Here is a 19159-nt window from a genome sequence, read left to right on the forward strand (position 1 = left end):
AAAATCACACGGAACGGGCCTGTATTTTGCTAAAAGCGATTAATAAAATGGTAACCTAGCAACCAGGTCCCCACAACAGGGCTTTCTGCTTCTGTGCTTCCCCATTGGGGCTGCCCCACGCCCCCCCCACAGCCCCACCCCCAGCACCCCCCACAACCCCACCCAAAGCCCCCCCTACAGTTCCACCCACAGCCCCCCCACAACCCCCTCCCACAGACCCCCACAGCACCCCCCCCCACAGCCTGCCCCTGAAACCTGCCGCTCTGGGGGTTACGCTGCATTGCTGTCCATGGTTGATGGATCGCGAGCTGGAAATTGCTCTCTGCACAGTTGCTCCTTTAAATCTCCGAGTTGCCACAGCAACAGGAGCTGCCAGCCTGCCAAGACCTGTTACATATCAGGACCTGACACACTTCTCCGACACTGGTTCCATCTGCTGTGTTAACAAATAAATAAAGATAGAAGGTGAGTGGATCTGAGCAGAGACACAATGATTTCTGGGCCAGCAATGGGGGATTGCGCCCACACTGACAGAGAGTCCGCGGTGAGCACTGGTGTGGGAATTTCACGGGCCAAGGGCTTGTCTGCATCAACAGGTCATCTGTCGAGGGTTCGGAATGAAATTGGCATCTGAGAACGAATTGGCCGAGTGCCGCCACCCTTCCGAGCTAGGGACTGCTGCACTGTCGGAGGTGTCGTCTTTTGGATAAGACCTTAAACCAAGGCCCCGTCTGCTCTCTCATTGGCAATATTTTGAAGAAGAGCAGGGGCGGATGGGGCCTCGGTTTAACTTCTCATCTGAAAGACGGCACCTCCGACAGTGCGGCGCTCCCTCAGTACTGCCCCTCCGACAGTGCGGCGCTCCCTCAGTACTGCCCCTCCGACAGTGCGGCGCTCCCTCAGTACTGCCCCTCCGACAGTGCGGCGCTCCCTCAGTACTGCCCCTCCGACAGTGCGGCGCTCCCTCAGTACTGCCCCTCCGACAGTGCTGCACTCCCTCAGTACTGCCCCTCCGACAGTGCAGCACTCCCTCAGTACTGCCCCTCCGACAGTGCAGCGCTCCCTCAGCACTGCCCCTCCGACAGTGCGGTGCTCCCTCAGCACTGCCCCTCCGACAGTGCGGCACTCCCTCAGTACTGCCCCTCCGACAGTGCGGCACTCCCTCAGTACTGCCCCTCCGACAGTGCGGTGCTCCCTCAGCACTGCCCCTCCGACAGTGCGGCGCTCCCTCAGCACTGCCCCTCTGACAGTGCAGCACTCCCTCAGCACTGCACTGGGAATGTCGGCCTAGACTTTTGTGCTCAAGTCCCTAGAGTGGAACTTGAACCCACAACCTTCTGACTTCTGACCACTGGCTGACTCAAAAGATCCCATGGCACTATTTCGAAGAAGAGCAGGGGAGTTCTCCCCGGTGTCCTGGGGCCAATATTTATCCCTCAATCAACATCACTAAAACAGATTATCTGCTCATTCATCATCATCATCATCATTATCATCATCATCATAGGCAGTCCATCGCAATCGAGGAAGACTTGCTTCCATTCGGCCCCTCGAGCCTGCTCCGCCATTCAATACGATCTTGGCCTCAGCTCCACTGCCCCGCCCACTCCCCCTAACCCTTCACTCTCTTAAATATATTCAATGACCCGGCCTCCACAGCTCTCTGGGGCAGAGAATTCTAAAGATTCACGACCCTCTGAGAGACGAAATTCCTCCTCATCTCCGTTTTAAATGGGCGACCCCTTATTCTGAAACTATGCCCCCTCATCGCCATAGACAGTCCCTCGGAATCGAGGAAGACTTGCTTCCACTCTAAAAGTGAGTTCTCAGGTGACTGAACAGTCCAATACAGTAATTACAGTCTCTGTCACAGGTGGGACAGACAGTGGTTGAAGAAAGGGTGGGTGGGGAGTCTGGTTTGCCGCACGCTCCTTCCGCTGCCTACGCTTGGTTTCTGCACGCTGTCGGCAACGAGACTCGAGGTGCTCAGCACCCTCCCAGATGCTCTTCCTCCATTTAGGGCGGTCTTTGGCCAGGGACTCCCAGGTGTCGGTGGGGATGTTGCACTTTATCAGGGAGGCTTTGAGGGTGTCCTTGTAACGTTTCCTCTGCCCATTTCTCGGCCCATTATCACATTGCTGTTTGTGGGAGCTTGCTGTGCGCAAATTGGTTGCTGCATTTCCTACATTACAACAGTGACTACACTCCAAAAAATACTGCCTTGGCTGTAAAGTGATTTGGACTTTGCAGTGGGGACTTTAAATTGGGGCCCCGTCTGCCCTCTCAGGTGGATGTAAAAAAGATCCCACTACACTATTCGAAGGAGAGCAGGGGAGTTCTCCCAGTGTTCTGGCCAATAATTATCCCTCAACCAACACCACCCGTGCTGTACCTGCCCTGGGAGTGTTTACATAAGAACATAAAAAATAGAAGCAGGAGTCGGCCATTCGGCCCCTCGAGCCTGCTCCACCATTCAATAAGATCATGGCTGATCTGATCCTGGACTCAACTCCACTTCCCTGCTCGCTCCCCATAACCCTTTACTCCCTTATCATTTAAGAAACTGTCCATTTCTGTCTTAAATATATTCAATGTCCCAGCCTCCACAGCTCTCTGAGGCAGCGAATTCCACAGATTAACAACCCTCTGAGAGAAGAAATTCCTCCTCATCTCAGTTTTAAACGGGCAGCCCCTGATTCTCAGATCATGCCCGAATGTTCTAGTCTCCCCTGTTATGTATGTATGTAAACCTCACCAATATGTAAGACTTGCCACCAGGGGGCACACCTGTGGGAGACCTCAGGGTCACCTGGGCAAGCAGGTATAAAAGGTGATCCACCATGCTGCTTCCCCACTCTGGAGTCACATTAAAGAGACAACAGTTCGAGCTTAAAATACAGTCTTGTGGAGTTATTCTGAACATTACATCCCCCATCAGTGGAAACATCCTCTCTGCATCCACCTTGTCGAGCCCCCTCATAATCTTATATGTTTCGATAAGATCAACTCTCATTCTTCTGAATTCCAATGAGTAGAGGCCCAACCTACTCATCCTTTCCTCATAAGACAACCCCCTCATCTCCGGAATCAACCGAGTGAACCTTCTCTGAACTGCCTCCAAAGCAAACATATCCTTTTGTAAATTTGGAAACCAAAACTGCACGCAGTATTCCAGGTGTGGCCTCACCAATACCCTGTATAGCTGTAGCAAGACTTCCCTGCTTTTATACTCCATCCCCTTTGCAATAAAGGCCAAGATTCCATTGGCCTTCCTGATCACTTGCTGTACCAGCATACTATCCTCTTGTGTTTCATGCACAAGGGAGCTTTACTCTGTATCTAACCCCCTGTACCTGCCCTGGGAGTGTTTGATGGGACAGTGTAGAGGGAGCTTTACTCTGTATCTAACCCCCTGTACCTGCCCTGGGAGTGTTTGATGGGACAGTGTAGAGGGAGCTTTACTCTGTATCTAACCCCCTGTACCTGCCCTGGGAGTGTTTGATGGGACAGTGCAGAGGGAGCTTTACTCTGTATCTAACCCCCTGTACCTGCCCTGGGAGTGTTTGATGGGACAGTGTAGAGGGAGCTTTACTCTGTATCTAACCCCGTGCTGTGCCTGCCCTGGGAGTGTTTGATGCTGATACTGGTGCCTCAAGTGTTGCAATTTGCAGCATTAACATCTTTCACATGATGAATAAAAAATTCATCAGAGGAAAATATTTCGACATGACTGGCCCAACATGTTGAGTGTCAGCACTCTTGCGTTGAGTGTCTCGATCCCCAGCTGAGGTTGATATCTGTCTTTGCGTTCTATTGTAGCACTTGTTGTTTTGAAAGCTGGGCTTTTATCTAACAGACTTTGTTTTGAAATGTGTTATGCGAGTTAAGAGCTGCTGTTGTTCCAGTTCCGTGCTGCACATTAACACTTGCTCCACACCACATCCAGCCGACTGGCGATCCCTCGGCAGTGGGATGGTTCTGCTTAGAGCAGAGAAGGTTAAGGGGAGATTTAATCGTGGTGTTCAAAATCAGAAAGGGTAAATAGCAACATCAACAACTTGCATTTTTATAGCGCCTTTAACACAGTAAAAAGGCGCTGCAGAGGCAAAACGAGACAAAATTTGACACCGAGCCACATAAGGAGATGTTAGGGACAGGTGACCAAAAGCTCGATCAACGAGGTTGGTTTTAAGGAACGTCTTAAAGGAGGAGAGAGAGGTGGAGAGGTTTAGGGAGGGAGTTCCAGAGCTTGGGGCCGAGGCAGCTGAAGGCACGGCCACCGATGGTGGAGCGATTATAATCAGGGATACGTGAGAGGCCAGAATTGCAGGACTGCAGAGATCTTGAAGGGTTATAGGGCTGGAGGAGATTATTTAGATTGTGAGAGGCAGAAATCAGGAGCAACTGTTCCCGGGGCAGGAGGGTCGGTAACCAGAGGGACACAGATTGACGATAATCGGCGATTGAACCAGAGGGGGAGATGGGGAGAATGTTTTTACGCAGCGAGTTGTTGTGATCGGGAACGCGCTGCCTGAAAGGGCGGTGGGAGCAGATTCAATAGTGACTTTCAATCGGGAATTGGATAAATACTTGATGGGGAAATAATTTGTGGGGCTGTGGGGAATGGGAAGAATTGCTGGCACATGCACGATGGACCGAATGGCCACGTTCTGTGCTGTGTAATTCTATCATTCAATGATTCCTCTCCTAAAGGCACGGACTCTCACTGGGGTACGGGTCCCACACATACCGACTCTCACTGGGGGGGTACGGGTCCCACACACACTGACTCTCACTGGGGTACAGTCCCACACATACTGACTCTTACTTGGGGGGAAAGGGTCCCACACACACTACTCTCACTTGGGGGGTACGGGTCCCACACACACTGACTCTTACTGGGGTACAGTCCCACACACACTGACCCTCACTGGGGTACGGGCCCCACACACACACTGACTCTCACTGGGGTATGGGTCCCACATGGACTGATTCTCACTGGGGTACGGGTCCCACACACTGACTCTCACTGGGGTACGGGTCCCACACACACTGACTCTCACTGGGGTACGTGTCCCACACACACTGACCCTCACTGGGGTACGGGTCCCACACACACTGACCCTCACTGGGGTACAGGTCCCACACACACTGACTCTCACTGGGGTACGGGTCCCACACACACTGACCCTCACTGGGGTACGGGTCCCACACACGGACCCTCACTGGGGTATGGGTCCCACACAGACTGACTCTCACTGGGGTACAGGTCCCACACACACTGACTCTCACTGGGGTACGGGTCCCACACACACTGACTCTCACTGGGGTACGGGTCCCACACACACTGACCCTCACTGGGGTACGGGTCCCACACACACTGACTCTCACTGGGGTACGGGTCCCACACACACTGACTCTCACTGGGGTACGGGTCCCACACACACTGACCCTCACTGGGGTACGGGTCCCACACACACTGACTCTCACTGGGGTACGGGTTCCACACACACTGACTCTCACTGGGGTACGGGTCCCACACAGACTGACTCTCACTGGGGTACAGTCCCACACACACTGACTCTCACTGGGGTTTGGATTCCTTTATCTCGATAGCCCCAGCATTCGTTGGGATGACAGTTTGTCAAAAATTGTGATGATTTATAATAAATAACCAATGTAATCCCGTTGACTCGTCTTGACAGGAGAGATTATCGGAATCTGTTGCACTGATTAAATACTCTGTACAGGATATTGAAGAGAAGCAGTTTTAATAAAGCCTTGCTCCAGCTTGGCGCACTTTCCATAAACAAACCTACGCTAATCCTCTTCTTGCAATCGCTCATTTCAGCGGTTAGTATTCAGTTAAGTCGTGCAGATATTGTCCATTCCTTTCACTGCCTCCGAGCTTCAAACACATTCAGCAGCATTTTGTTTTCAGGGTGATATTGCTGCACCAGTTTTCACCTCCTTTATCCTCTCCTGTCGCGCTAACCACAGAATCTCACAAATTTACAGCACGGAAGGAGGCCATTCGGCCCATCGTGTCCATGCCGGCCGACACAGAGCTACCCAGCCTAATCCCACTCTCCAGCTCTGGGTCCGTAGCCCTGCAGGTTACGGCACTTCAGGTGCACATCCAAGTACTTTTTAAATGTGGTGAGGGTTTCTGCCTCTACCACCCTTTCAGGCCGTGAGTTCCAGACCCCCACCACCCTCTGGGTGAAAAAAGTTCTCCTCATATCTCCTCTAAACCTTCTACCAATTATTTTAAATCTATGCCCCCTGGTTGTTGACCCCTCTGCTAAGGGAAACTCTATCCAGGCCCCTCATCATTTTATACACCTCAATCAGGTCTCCCCTCAACCTCCTCTGTTCCAAAGAAAACAACCCCAGCCTATCCAATCTTTCCTCATCGCTAACCCATGATATAGTGCGTTCTGCTGCACCATCCCTACAACCCCTTGTGCCAAGAACCCACCAGTGACTCAGCGGGCAGCCCTCTCGCCTCGGAATCAGACAGTTGTGGGTTCAAGTCTCCCATTTCCCAAGACCTGAGCACATAATCCAGGCCAACACTCCCAGTGCAGTGCTGAGCGAGTGCCGCACTGTCGGAGGGACAGTACTGAGGGAGCGCCGTACTGTCGGAGGAGCAGTACTGAGGGAGCGCCGCACTGTCGGAGGGGCAGTACTGAGGGAGTGCCGCACTGTCGGAGGGGCAGTACTGAGGGAGCGCTGCAATGTCGGAGGGGCAGTACTGAGGGAGCGCCGCACTGTCGGAGGGGCAGTACTGAGGGAGTGCCGCACTGTCGGAGGGGCAGTACTGAGGGAGCGCCGCACTGTCGGAGGGGCAGTACTGAGGGAGCGCTGCAATGTTGGAGGGGCAGTACTGAGGGAGCGCGGCACTTTCGGAGGGGCAGTACTGAGGGAGTGCCGCACTGTCGGAGGGACAGTACTGAGGGAGCGCTGCAATGTTGGAGGGGCAGTACTGAGGGAGCGCTGCAATGTTGGAGGGGCAGTACTGAGGGAGCGCGGCACTTTCGGAGGGGCAGTACTGAGGGAGTGCCGCACTGTTGGAGGGGCAGTACTGAGGGAGTGCCGCACTGTCGGAGGGGCAGTACTGAGGGAGTGCAGCACTGTCGGAGGGGCAGTACTGAGGGAGTGCTGCACTGTCAGAGGGGCAGTACTGAGGGAGCGCCGCACTGTCGGAGGTGCTGTCTTTAGGATGAGACGTTAAACCGAGGCCCCGTCTACTCTCTAAGGTGGAGGTAAAAGATCCCAAGGCACTATTTTGAAGAAGAGCAGGGGAGTTCTCCCTGGATCAATATTTATCCCTCAATCAACATCAATAAAAAAACATTTCATTCAAATAAACTATTTAATTGCAGTTTGTGGGAGCTTGCTGTGTATAGATTAGCTGCTGCGTTTCCTGCATTGCAACATTTCAAAATGTACTTCATGGGCGGTAAAACGCTTGGGGCAGCCTGGGGTTGTGCAAGGCGAGCTATAAATGCAAGTTCTTTCTCTCTGTCTACAACTTGCATAAGTGCCTGTTCTAAATGCATTAGCTTGGCTCAGTTGATGGAGCTTTTGTCTTTGGGTCATTGAGCGAGTGTTAAATCGATGGAACAGGCCCCCCTGGGAGACGACAGAAGCCCAGAGTGTTTCCTTTATTACTCACACCGAGGATGCGGAATTTATTGGCCATCCTGAGATGCTCTAATGAGGTAACTGAGTGCTTTCCTAGATCACGGCGGGGAGCAGGGAGACAACCATACTGATGTGGCTCTGGTGTCACATTGTTTTAGTGTTTAAATATACTTTATTCATAAAGATTTGTCAAAGGATGTTACATTACTTTTCAAGGTACATTACATTGTATTGGAGGCAGTTCAGAGAAGGTTCACTCGGTTGATTCCTGAGATGAAGGGGTTGGCTTATGAAGAAAGGTTGAGCAGGTTGGGCCTCTACTCATTGGAGTTGAGAAGAATGAGAGGTGATCTTATTGAAATATATAAGATACCGAGGGAGCTTGACAGGGTAGATGCAAAGAGGATGTTTCCCCTCGTGGGGGAATCTAGAACTGGGGGGTAAAGTCTCAGAATAAGGGGCCGCCCATTTAAAACTGAGATGAGGAGGAATTTCTTCTCTCAGAGGGTTGTAAATCTGTGGAATTCGCTGCCCCAGAGAGCGCACAGAGAGGGGCACAGCACTACCCCGTGTTAAAGGGGAGGGCCGCGTTGCTGACTCTGTGGGTCCCGACCCGGACCACCAGGGAGCGGGGTGCCAGGGCATCGAGTGGCGTGTCGTGGCACGGACCCCGCCCGGCGTCCCACCATGCAACGGGCCGCCAACCGTAAGTTCGACAATTTTTTTTTGTGAGCGCCACCTCCCCTTTAACTACCCCCCCTCCACCCCACCTACCCCCCTCTACACTCCCCCGCCCCCCAACCCCCCCATCCACCCCCCCAACCCTCCCTTCTCTCCTCTCCCCTCACCCCCCCATCCAACCCCCCAACCCCCCTTACTCCCCCCAACCCCCTCTCCACACCCCCCACACCCCCACCACCTCCCCCCCACTCCCCACACCCCCACCCTCCCTCCCCCACCTCCCTCTCCACACCCCCCACTCCCCTCCACCCCCCCAACCCTCCCTTCTCCCCCCACCCCCCTCTCCACACCCCCCACACCCCCCCCCACCTCCCCCCCACTCCTCACACCCCCACCCTCCCTCCCCCATCTCCCTCTCCACACCCCCCACACCCCCACCACCTCCCCCCCACACCCCCACCCCCCCTCCCCCCACCTCCCTCTCCACACCCCCCACCCCCCCCCCAACCCTCCCTTCTCCCCCCTCCCCCCACCCCCCTCTCCCCACCCCCGTCTCCACACCCCCCACACTCCACCCCCTACCCCCCACACCCCCACACCCCCTCCCCCCACCTCCCTCTCCACACCCATCACTCCCCTCCACCCCGCACCCCCCCATCCACCCCCCCAACCCTCCCTTCTCTCCCCACCCCCCTCCCCCCACCTCCCTCTCCACACCCCCCACACCCCCACTCCCCTACGCCCCCCACGCCTGCTGAAGTGCGGAGCTCCCTCCCACAAAAAGCGGTAGATGGAGCTGAATGAATTATTCTAAATGTGGGAGCGCCAGACGCTTGCTGACCAAGTGTATAACAGGATACGGAGCCAAGGCGGGTGGATAGGACACCGATTGGCCGAGAGCTCATTGAATGGCAGAGCAGGGTCGAGGGGCTAAATGGCCTCCTTCTGCACCGAGGCCTCGCAGCCGTGCAGGCTCAGGCTGGATGGACAAGATGGGGGTCTCCTGTCTGCAATTGCGCGCGTGTTCATGAGAGACCATTTTGCGGACAGCTCTCACCCGACCTTCCCCTCCCCCACACACCGACACGGGCAGGTCACCAGCCCAACTCGGTCCGCACGCAATTGAGGCAAAGCATTAAAGTGTGTCCCATCCCCCGCCCGCCTGCCAACTCCCTCCCCAAGCGCTGCCCATTAAATGCTTCTCAGGACCAGAGCGGGTGCAACACTTAATTAACGCATAACACCGCAAAGGGATCAGGTGCAAGACAGGTTTTGAGTCATAACAGGGCCGCTGTAATGAGCAGTTCTAATTTCAGGCTGGAGGCAATGTTCCCAAATGCTTTAATTGGTTCGAGAAGGTTGGTGTTCGAGCTCTTAGTGTTGCTGCTGAACTCCTGGAGGTGGCTATTCCCCTGCAGTATGCCTCACCCAATGTTCCCAGATCAGTCTTTGCCCGCAGTTCCACCAGCTCCCTGCGATTCCCTGCCGGTTTTCCCGGGGCTGTCCTGCATTCCCTCTGCTGCCCGATATTATTTCCTAAGCGTGCCTGTGGGTGAACCTTGATCGGGTGTTTGCGTACAGATCTTTGAATGTGGCCGGACAGATTAACACAACAGTTGATAAAGCACACGGAATCCTGGGCTTTATAAATAGATTTTCTACGTTACACTTCCGAGAATCACAGAACGGTTACAGCACAGGAGGAGGCCATTCGGCCCATCGAGCCCGTGCCGGCTCTCTGCAAGAGCCCCTCAGCCAGTCCCACTCCCCCGCCCTTTCTCCATAGCCCTGCAATTTTTATTTCTTCAGCTACTTATCCAATTCCCTTTTGAAAGCCACGATTGAGTCTGCCTCCAGCACCCTCTCAGGCAGCGCATTCCAGATCCTAACCACTCGCTGAGTAAACACGTTTTCCCTCGTGTCGCCTTTGGTTCTTCTGCCAATCGCCTTAAATCTGTGTCCTCTGGTTCCCGACCCTTCCACCAATGGGAACAGTTTCTCTCTCTCTCTACTCTGTCCAGGCCCCTCATAATTTTGAACACCTCGATCAAATCTCCTCTCAACCTTCTCTGCTCCAAGGAGAACAACCCCAGCTTCTCCAGTCTATCCCCGTCACTGAAGTCCCTCATCCCGGGAACCATTCTCGGAAATCTTTTCTGCTCCCTCTCTCAGGCCTTCACATCCTTCCTAAAGTGCGGTGCCCAGAATTGGACACAATACTCCAGTTGAGGCTGAACCAGTGTTGTATACAGGTTCATCATAACTTCCACACTTTTGTACTGTATACATGAAGCTGCCTGGGGCAGAGAATTCCAAAGATTCACCACCCTCTGAGTGAAGAAATTCCTCCTCATCTCAGTCCTAAATGGCCGACCCCTTATCCTGAGACTAAGGTGATGCAAAGGGCTGGGGAAAAAAGAAAGACTTGCATTTATATAGCGCCTTTCACGACCACCAGACGTCTCAAAACACTTTACAGCCAATGAAGTAGTTTTGGAGTGTAGTCACTGTTGTAATTTGGGAAACGCGGCAACACAGCAAGCTCCCACACACAGCAATGTGATAATGACCAGATAATCTGTTTTTGTGATGTTAATTGAGGGATAAATATTGGCCCCAGGACACCGGGGAGAACTCCCCTGCTCTTCTTCAAAATAGTGCCGTGGGATCTTTTACATCCACCTGAGAGAGCAGACGGGGCCTCGGTTTAATGTCTCATCTGAAGGGTGGCCCCTCTGACAGTGCGGCACTCCCTCAGTACTGCCCCTCCGACAGTGCGGCGCTCCCTCAGTACTGCCCCTCCGACAGTGCGGCGCTCCCTCAGTACTGCCCCTCCGACAGTGCGGCACTCCCTCAGTACTGCCCCTCCGACAGTGTGGCGCTTCCTCAGTACTGCCCCTCCGACAGTGCAGCACTCCCTCAGCACTGCCCCTCCGACAGTGCGGTGCTCCCTCAGTACTGCCCCTCCGACAGTGCGGGGCTCCCTCAGTACTGCCCCTCCGACAGTGCGGCGCTCCCTCAGTACTGCCCCTCCGACAGTGCAGCACTCCCTCAGTACTGCCCCTCCGACAGTGCGGCACTCCCTCAGTACTGCACTGGGAGGGTCAGCCTGGATTTTTGTGCTCAAGTCCCTGGAGTGGGACTTGAACCCACGACCTTCTGACTCAGAGGTGAGGGTGCTGCCCACTGAAACAAGAGGCCGTGATCAGAGGGACGGAGAGTTTGGAGGAAGTTGTATGGCTGGAGGAGGTTACAGAGATAGGGAGCGCGTGAAGCAGCAAAGTGATTTAAATGTAGTTTTATTTCCATTAACGTTGAACGTGACTCTGTCTGGAGATGACAACTCTCTTGTGATGAATTTAAAACCACTTTTCCACGAGGCACTTAGGACCAGTTAACACTGATTGTCCCAGCGATCTTTTCCGCCCTTTTTATGCTAAATGAGTTTTACATAAGAACTAGGTTCCAACAAATAAGAGCAGGAGTCGGCCATTCGGCCCCTCGAGCCTGCTCCGCCATTCAATGCGATCGTGGCTGATCTGATTTAGTTGGCCCACACAGATCCATCCGAGCTCCTGACTGCCCCAGGAAACCTTCGCTGCTCTGGCACCTCGGCCAGTTTACAACAGACCTGTGGAAACCGTGTTTCAGTGAGTGAGTGGTCAATCTATGGTTCGCTCTCTCCTGGGAGACGGTGGAAACAGTTACTATTGATTCATTCAAATGCAAGCTCGATAAGATTTTTTTCAGATAATAACATTTCGGGATGGAGTATGTGAGTAAAGTGAGACGTGATGTGGTGAGTGTCGCGACGTCGGGAGGAGCATAGTATTTGGGCCTGTGGTTCCCCAAGCTCGCCCACACTGGGGGGTTCCTTGCCTCGTGTCTGGGTCAGTTGTAAACTTAAAATACAATGAATTCTCAGGGTGTGGTTATCACTCGCAAGGCTGGTGTTTATTTCCCATCCCCCTTGTTGCCCCTTGAGAAGGTGGTGGTTAGCTCATCCGCTGCTGAAGCCCTCATCCGTGCCTTTGTTACCTCTAGACTTGACTATTCCAACGCACTCCTGGCCGGCCTCCCACATTCTACCCGACGTAAACTAGAGGTGATCCAAAACTTGGCTGCCCCGTGTCCTAACTCACACCGAGACCCGCTCACCCATCACCCTCTGTGCTCACTGCCCCGTGTCCTAACTCACACCGAGTCCCACTCACCCATCACCCCCTGTGCTCACTGCCCCGTGTCCTAACTCACACCGAGACCCGCTCACCCATCACCCCCTGTGCTCACTGCCCCGTGTCCTAACTCACACCGAGTCCCACTCACCCATCACCCCCTGTGCTCACTGACCTACATTGGCTCCCGATTAAGCAACGCCTCGATTTCAAAATTCTCATCCTTGTGTTCAAATCCCTCCATGACCTCGCCCCTCCCTATCTCTGTAATCTCCTCCAGCCTCACAACCCCCTGAGATCTCTGTGCTCCTCCAATTCTGGCCTCTTGAGCATCCCTGATTATAATCACTCCACCATCGGTGGCTGTGCCTTCAGCTGCCTGGGCCCCAAGCTCTGGAACTCCCTCCCTAAACCTCTCCGCCTCTCTCTCCTCCTTTAAGATGCTCCTTAAAACCTGCCTCTTGGATCAATATCTCCTTATGCAGCTCGGTGTCAAATTCTGTTTGATAATTGCTCCTGCGTAGCGCCTTGGGACATTTTTTTCCAATAAAGGCACTATATAAATGTGAGTTGTTGTTGAGGCTTCTTCTTGAACCGCTGCAGTCCGTGTGGTGAAGGTGCTCCCACAGTGCTGTTAGGGAGGGAGTTCCAGGATTGTGACCCAGCGACGATGAAGGAACGGCCGATATATTCCCAAGTCAGGATGGTGTGTGACTGGGAGGGGAACGTGGAGGTGATGGTGTGACGCCCTCGCAGTTGACTAGCCAGATCAGCCACGATCGTACTGAATGGTGGAGCAGGCTCGAGGGGCTGAATGGCCGACTCCTGCTCCTATTTCTTATGTTCTTATTGTTGTGTATGGAGAAAGAGTCAGACTGAACACTGTGACTCAAAGTAAAGTGTGACCGTAGTCTTTTATTGTAGGTCTCCAGAGTGACTCTCCAACCTGTGAAGAAGCCTCCTTAAATACCTGTGCTCCCAAGGGATTATGGGATCCCTTGGGACTCCAGGGGATGAGCCCTCTGGTGGCTGTACAGAGTAAATACAAGTCCACATATATAACACGTATGTTCAGATGGGACTCGCCGTCTTTGCCTGACTCCGAAGAATGGTGAGGTACGAGAGGTGGACCGATTGCTATGACGATTGTGGTGGTCGGGGACAAGATCAAATGTGTGGCGGGGGGGGGACGGACGGACGAGCTTGAGTGGCGCAGGTGATGGGTTGTTGTTTAATTATATGCAAGGACACACACACACACTCACATCTCGTGGTTTGCCCAGTGCGTTGGGTAGCGGGAAGCCAGAGGGTTTAATACAAGTTGCAATCAAAGTGCTTACCAGGCAATTTGTCCACAAAAAAGTGAATAAATATGATGTGTGGGTGGGCGAGAAGCCCCCGAGGGAGACGGAGGAGAACAGATGCTGGTCCTGTGATTAATGTCAGCACAGCCTCTGATTCCAGCAACCTCATTTACAGCTAATTAAATTTCTTGCAATATTTTCGCTACCAGAATGTGATATTTCTTTGGAATTGAGAGGAAGTCCCTGCTGATTGGAGCAGCTATTACAGATGGTGCTTGCTGCTGATAACGAGCTCCGTTTCAAAGGGCGCAACGTGTCGACGCTTTAAACGCTCTGTTTGCTGACTGACTGTGGCGAGGGAGGGCCTGAATGGGAGGGGGAGGGAGCCTTGTAAAGACCCCCGAGACCTTTTCGACGCCTCACAGACGCAGCCGAGCGATATTTATGTCAAGTTACAATTTTGCCTTGTGTAAAGCCAGCTCTATTTTGATCACAGAATCTCAGAAATTTACAGCACGGAAGGAGGCCATTCGGCCCATCGTGTCCGTGCCGGCCGACAAAGAGCTACCCAGCCTAATCCCACTCTCCAGCTCTGGGTCCGTAGCCCTGCAGGTTACAGCATTTCAGGTGCACATCCAAGTACTTTTTAAATGTGGTGAGGGTTTCTGCCTCTACCACCCTTTCAGGCCGTGAGTTCCAGACCCCCACCGCCCTCTGGGTGAAGAAATTTCCCCTCAAATCCCCTCTCAACCTCCCCCCGATTACTTTAAATCTATGCCCCTGGTTTGTTGACCCCTCTGCTAAGGGAAATGGGTCTGTTCTATCCACTCTACCTGGGCCCCTCAATCAATATACAGCTCAATCAGCCTGCTCTGTTCCAAAGAAAACAACCCCAGCCTATCCAATCTTTCCTCATCGCTAAAATTCTCCAGTCCAGGCAACATCTTTGTAAATCTCCTCTGTACCCTCTCTAGTGCAATCACATCTTTCCTGTAATGTGGTGACCAGAACTGCACGCAGTACTCTAGCTGTGGCCTAACCAGTGTTTTATACAGTTCAAGCATAAGCATCAGGAGGTGGTTCTTGTCCCAGAGAATAGTGAACCTCTGGCTTCTTCGGCAGCATCTCCCAAACCCGCGACCTCTACCACCTAGAAGGACAAGGGCAGCAGGCGCATGGGAACACCACCACCTCCACGTTCCCCTCCCAGTCACACACCATCCTGACTGGGAAATATATCGGCCGTTCCTTCATCGTCGCTGGGTCACAATCCTGGAACTCCCTCCCTAACAGCACTGTGGGAGCACCTTCACCACACGGACTGCAGCGGTTCAAGAAGGCGGCTCACCACCACCTTCTCAAGGGGCAATTAGGGACGGGCAATAAATGCCGGCCTTGCCAGCGACGCCCACATCCCAGGAACCAATAAAAAAACAATAACAGGCCGTTGTCTCGTGCGATGGCCGCTGATTCGCCGAATTGCTCCAAGTGAGAACTGGACCTGTTTCTGGCCGGGACGGCAATCACCTGGTACGTTACAGGTGGGACAGACAGACGTTGGAGGAAGGGGAGGGTGGGGCAGGTTTGCCGCACACTCCTTCCGCTGCCTGCGCTTGCTTTCTGCATGCTCTCGGCGACGAGACTCGAGGTGCTCAGCGCCCTCCCGGATGCACTTCCTCCACTTAGGGCGGTCTTTGGCCAGGGACTCCCAGGTGTCGGTGGGGATGTTGCACTTTATCAGGGAGGCTTTGAGGGTGTCCTTGTAACGGTTCCTCTGCCCACCTTTGGCTCATTTGCCGTGAAGGAGTTCCGAGTAGAGCGCTTGCTTTGGGAGTCTCGTGTCGGGCATGCGAACAATGTGGCCCGCCCAGCGGAGCTGGCCGAGTGTGGTCAGTGCTTCAATGCTGGGGATGTTGGCCTGGTCGAGGACGCTAACGTTGGTGTGTCTATCCTCCCAGGGGATTTGTAGGATCTTGCGGAGACATCGTTGGTGGTATTTCTCCAGTGACTTGAGGTGTCTGCTATACTGAGGGAGCACTGCTCTGTCGGAGGTGAAATCTTTTGGATGAGACGTTAAACCGAGGCCCCATCTGCTCCCTCAGGTGGATGTAAAATATCCCAGGGCACTATTTCGTAGAAGAGCAGGGGAGTTATCCCCGGTGTTCTGGCCAATATTTATCTCTCAGTCAACATCACTAAAGTAGATTATCTGGTCATTATCACATTGCTGTGTGTGGGAGCTTGCTGTGCGCAAATTGGCTGCTGCGTTTCCCACATTACAACAGTGACTACACTCCAAAAGTACTTCATTGGCTGTAAAACGCTTTGAGACGTCCGGTGGTCGTGAAAGGTGCTATAGAAATGCAAGTCTTTTTTTTCTTTCTTTAAACCTCTCTATCTCTCTCTCCTCCTTTAAAATGCTGCTTAAAACCGACCTCTTGGACCCAGCTTTTGGTCACCTGGCCCAATATCTCCTTACGTCTCAAATTCTGTTTTGATAATCGCTCCTGTGCAGCGCCTCAGGACGTTTTACTGCGTATAAGGTGCTATATAAATGCAAGTTGTTATTGTTAAACTCATCTTCTAAGGCGCTCCATCCCTTGCCCTCCCCCCTCGGTGACTCGGGTTTAATCCCCACTCTGTGCTCTGGTGGCTGGTCTAAGCTAAGGGGGTAGAGCAGAGTTAAAGCAAGGCTACAATTGGCATAATCGGCCCTGGGTGAGCAAGGGTTAATATCGGAATCCAGCGTGGCTCCTGCCCCCTGGTTCCTCGCCGGTTACTTGTGCCGGGGAAGGGTTGCAGGTGTATGCCAGGCAAGCAGAGGGATGGTTGGGCTCAGCCGTGAGGCCTCCCGCTGTCAAATAGCACATATGTGGCATTGGGCTGGGAGAGGGCTAGCTGGCGTCGGGGGGACCCGCGTGCTTGAATGTGTCGGCACATAGTTGGCCAATACTCACTGGAGTTTAGAAGAATGAGAGGTGATCTTATTGAAACGTATCAGATTCTGAGGCGGCTTGACAGGGTAGATGCAGAGAGGATGTTTCCCCTCGTGGGGGAATCTAGAACTAGCCTTCGGTTGCTTGAGGAAGAGAGTGTTCGAAGACCAGGCTCTCAAATCTGGCACCAAGCTTATGGTTTACAGGGCTGTAGTAATACCCGCCCTCCTGTATGGCTCAGAGACATGGACCATGTTCAGTAGACACCTCAAGTCGCTGGAGAAATATCACCAATGCTGTCTCCGCAAGATCCTGCAAATCCCCTGGGAGGACAGACGCATCAACATCAGTGTCCTCGACCAGGCCAACATCCCCAGCATCGAAGCACTGACCACACTCGACCAGCTCCGCTGGGCAGGGCCACATTGTCCGCATGCCTGACACAAGACTCTCAAAGCAAGCGCTCTACTCGGAGCTCCTTCACGGCAAGCGAGCCCCAGGTGGGCAGAGGAAACGTTACAGGGACACCCTCAAAACCTCCCTGATAAAATGCAACATCCCCACCGACACCTGGGAGTGCCTGGCCAAAGACCGCCCTAAATGGAGGAAGAGCATCTGGGAGGGCGCCGAGCACCTCGAGTCTCGTCGCCGAGAGCATGCAGAAACCAAGCGCAGGCAGCGGAAGGAGCGTGCGGCAAACCAGTCCCACCCTCCCTTTCCTCAACCACTGTCTGTCCCACCTGTGACAGAGACTGTAATTCCCGTATTGGACTGTTCAGTCACCTGAGAACTCACTTTTAGAGTGGAAGCGAGTCTTCCTTGATTCCGAGGGACTGCCTATGGCGATGAGGGGGCATAGTTTCAGAATAAGGGGTCGCCCATTTAAAACAGAGATGAGGAGGAATTTCGTCTCTCAGAGGGTCGTGAATCTTTAGAATTCTCTGCCCCAGAGAGCTGTGGAGGCTGGGTCATTGAATATATTTAAGGGAGTGAAGGGTTATGGGGAGCGGGCGGGGAAGTGGAGTTGAGGCCAAGATCGGATCAGTCATGATCTTGTTGAATGGCGGAGCAGGCTCGAGGGGCCAGGTGGCCGACTAAGGCTCCTATAATACATTTTTTCTTATAATAAGCTCCATGTGTAAGAGAGGAGGAGAGGGAAGGAGGAGGAGAGGGAGGGAGGAGGAGAGGGAGGGAGGGAGGAGGAGAGAATTGTGGCTGAGAAACCCAAGCTGGAATACTGTATTGATTATAAGCAGGCAGGCAAGGCATGCTGGGAAGCATGACCTTAATGTTATGGCATGGCCTGATCCAAAGTGACATCACCGCCGGCCAATGGCGGCCTCTGGTGGTTGGTGAATGTGCAGAGTTCCACTCAAGGTTCCCGACAAAAGCACAGCGATCGGAGAGACTTTCCGTTCCTGTTTCTTGATATACTTGCTGCTGGTGTTTCTGCTTTAGCTTCCGATAGAGGAGCCAATCTCTCCCCTCGCCACTCAGCTACTGGAGCAGACTCGGGCGCGGGTCTGAAGTGGATTGAAGTCCGTGCTCTTTTTAACTCACAGAACCAGATCGCTTTCTGCATTTTCCGCTCTATCCAACCCCCCAATAATACCCTGACAATCGACTTCCACACCATAAGCGATATTTACTTTTTGTGTTTTTTCCTGAGGGGTCACCCAGCTCATCCTACAGGAAAGATAGAAAGATAGTCTTACATTTCCTTGGGACTGTGTCAGTGTGGCTCAGTCGGTCTCACTCCCCGTCACAAGGTCGAGGGTTCAAGCCCCACCCCAGAGACCGGAGCACATAATCCAGGCCGACATTCCCAGCGCAGTACTGAGGGAGTGCCGCACTGTCGGAGGGGCAGTACTGAGGGAGTGCCGCACTGTCGGAGGGGCAGTACTGAGGGAGTGCCGCACTGTCGGAGGGGCAGTACTGAGGGAGCGCCGCACTGTCGGAGGGGCAGTACTGAGGGAGTGCCGCACTGTCGGAGGGGCAGTACTGAGGGAGCGCCGCACTGTCGGAGGGGCGGTACTGAGGGAGCGCTGCACTGTCGGAGGGGCGGTACTGAGGGAGTGCCGCACTGTCGGTGGGGCAGTACTGAGGGAGCGCCGCACTGTCGGAGGGGCAGTACTGAGAGAGTGCCGCACTGTCGGAGGGGCAGTGCTGAGGGAGCGCCGCACTGTCAGAGGGGCAGTACTGAGGGAGTGCCGCACTGTCGGAGGGGCAGTACTGAGGGAGTGCCGCACTGTCGGAGGGGCAGTACTGAGGGAGCGCCGCACTGTCAGAGGGGCAGTACTGAGGGAGTGCCGCACTGTCGGAGGGGCAGTACTGAGGGAGCGCCGCACTGTCGGAGGGGCAGTACTGAGGGAGCGCTGCACTGTCGGAGGGGCAGTAATGAGGGAGCGCCGCA

At 53.8% G+C, this 19159-nt stretch overlaps 1 protein-coding gene across 1 annotated transcript in view; it reads left to right on the top strand.

Annotated features, from left to right (window-relative positions):
* Window positions 1-388: 388 nt before the first annotated feature.
* yjefn3 (YjeF N-terminal domain containing 3) overlaps window positions 389-19159 on the top strand; it is a 160221-nt gene continuing 141450 nt past the window's right edge. The window contains exon 1 of the mRNA XM_070860759.1: window positions 389-465. The gene's annotated coding sequence lies outside the window, so the exon portion shown is untranslated. The remainder of the gene's footprint in view (window positions 466-19159) is intronic.

Source organism: Pristiophorus japonicus, chromosome 18 (assembly GCF_044704955.1).
Source record: "Pristiophorus japonicus isolate sPriJap1 chromosome 18, sPriJap1.hap1, whole genome shotgun sequence".
Classification (NCBI taxonomy): Eukaryota; Metazoa; Chordata; class Chondrichthyes; family Pristiophoridae; genus Pristiophorus; species Pristiophorus japonicus.